This window comes from Hyperoodon ampullatus (assembly GCF_949752795.1).
Source record: "Hyperoodon ampullatus genome assembly, chromosome: 18".
NCBI classification, from domain to species: Eukaryota; Metazoa; Chordata; class Mammalia; order Artiodactyla; family Ziphiidae; genus Hyperoodon; species Hyperoodon ampullatus.
In genome coordinates, this window is record NC_136931.1 from 61302821 (window position 1) to 61305448 (window position 2628).

At 41.3% G+C, this 2628-nt stretch overlaps 1 pseudogene across 1 annotated transcript; it reads left to right on the top strand.

Annotated features, from left to right (window-relative positions):
- Positions 1-1016: 1016 nt before the first annotated feature.
- Positions 1017-2222, top strand: LOC307066523 (atlastin-2-like; annotated as a pseudogene). The gene has a single exon. The product of its transcript is annotated as an atlastin-2-like (transcript).
- Positions 2223-2628: the final 406 nt, after the last annotated feature.

Sequence of the window (2628 nt, forward strand, 5' to 3'; positions counted from 1 at the left end):
GCACTGCAATGAAGAGTAGCTCCTGCTTGCCACAATTAGAGAAAGCCCGCGCGCAGCAACGAAGACCCAACACAGCCATAAATAAATAAATAAATTTATATATATATATAAAATCTGACACTTGCTGGCAGTGTGATCATGGGGAGGACGACATCCCATCATTTCTCCAAGCATCAATTTCCACATTAATACAACAATCATTCCCACTATGCCAATTCTTAGAACTAAAGAGAAAATGTTCCCACACCAGATGCTGTGGAGTGCCTGGCCCAGTTAAGTGTTCAGTGTATTTTGTGACTTTCACTAATCCACAGCCCACAAGGTAAATGCCATCGTCACCTCCATGTCACATCCAGAGGCCTGAGGCCCAGGCAGCTCTAGAAAATCAACCACAACCTCAAATTTAAGGAAAAGAAGTGGGGGAATTCCCTGGTGGTTCAGTGGTTAGGACTCCACACTTTCACTGCTGAGGCCCCAGGCTAAATAGTTGGTCAGGGAACTAAGATCCTACAAGCCATGTTGCGTGGCAAAAAAAAAGGGGGGGGGTGGCGAGGCAGTGCGGAGGCAGCAGCTGCACGAGGGGCTGCGGCGCCAGAGGCGAACCAGCAACCCAAACACCTGGGTTAACCACGTCTCGTCCACGACCCTCCTAGGTGAGAATTATGAAGATGACGACCTAGTAAACTCTGATGAGGTTATGAAGAAACCATGTCCAGTACAGATTGTTCTTGCACATGAAGATGACCGTAATTTTGAGCTTGATGAAGCAGCTTTGGAGCAGATATTGCTACAGGAGCACATGAGATCTTCACATAGTAGTGGTATCAGTGGCAGGAGCTTTTCGTAAAGGGAAATCATTTCTACTGGACTTCATGCTTAGATATATGTATAACAAGGATTCTCAAAGTTGGATTGGTGGAAACAATGAACCACTGACTGGCTTTACATGGCGAGTTGGTTGCGAAAGAGAAACAACAGGCATATGTCTGGAATGAACAAAAGTGGCTGTGCTGCTAATGGATACCCAGGGTGCCTTTGATAGCCAGTCAACTATCAGAGATTGTGCAACAGTGTTTGCTCTGAGCACTGTGACTAGCTCTCTCCAGGTATATAATTTGTCTCAAAATATTCAAGAAGATGATCTCCAACGCTTGCAATTATTTACAGAATATGGCAGACTTGCAATGAAAGAAATCTACCAGAAACCATTTCAGACATTAATGTTTTTGATTCGAAACTGGAGTTATCCTTATGAACATTCATATGGTTTGGAAGATGGAAAACAATTCCTTGAAAAGAGATTGCAGGTAAAACAAAATCAACCTGAAGAGCTACAGAATATAAGGAAGCACATTCACAATTGTTTCTCAAATCTTGGTTGCTTCCTTTTGCCACATCCTAGTCTTAAAGTTGCAACTAATCCTAGTTTTGATGGGAGATTGAAAGATATTGATGAAGAGTTTAAACGAGCTTAGAAATCTGGTTCCAGTGCTACTTGCCCCAGAAAATTTGGTAGCAAAAGAGATAAGATACAAAAGTCACTTGTAGAGATCTTGTAGAATACTTTAAGGCTTACATTAAAATTTATGTAAGAAGTCCATGCTTCAGGCAACAGCTGAAGCTAATAATTCTGCTGCAGTAGCAGGAGCAAGAGAGAAAGTATGGAGTAGGTAGGCAGTGGGGACAAGCCTTACATTGCACCTTCAGATCTGGAAGCAAAAACATCTGGACCTCAAGGAAGTGGCGATTAAGCAGTTTCGTTCAGTAAAAAAAAATGGGTGGAGATGAATTCTACCGTCGTTAACAGGACGAGCTTGAGGCTGAAATAGAAGAAACCTATGCAAATTTTATAAAGCACAATGATGGCAAAAATATCTTCTATGCTGCTCGTACGCCTGCCACACTGTTTGCAGTCATGTTTGCTATGTATATAATCTCAGGACTGACTGGCTTCGTTGGCCTAAACTCTATAGCCTCCTGTGTGACCTTGTCATGAGGTTAGCACTGAGGTCTCTTTGTACTTGGGCATATGTTACATACTCTGGGGAGTTCAGAGAAATTGGAACAATGATTGATCAGATTGCTGAAACACTACGGGAACAGGTATTGAAGCCCCTGGGTGATAATTTGACAGAGGAAAACATAAGGCAGTCTGTAACAAACTCTATCAAAGCAGGCCTGACTGACAAGTGTCTCATCATGCCAGATTAAAGACAGACTGACAGTTCATCTCCTCATGGACTCCACTCTTTCTTCTTTTCATGCTTGCTGTACAATGAGAACTCAAGTAAAAATAAACCAAAGTTTACAATCAACTGTAGAAGTAGTTTAGTATAACTGGCTTCACAGATGGCTGCCACAGAGTGTGAAACTGTTTGTTGGTTTTAAGCATTCTATTTATGGCTCCTAAGACATGAAGACTGGCTGAGGAGCATTAGTTTTCATGCACACTTGTGCCATGTTTAATTCTTTTTTTCCCCTTTTTACTTAATCTAATGTTAGTGAAATCTGTCTTATGTAAAGGATATTTCAGGGAAATATTTTAAGAAATCTATTTAGAGCCTCTTTAACACAGTGTCCCATTGAAATTTTAATTTTTAGAGAAGTTATGAATCACTGTATCAAGAA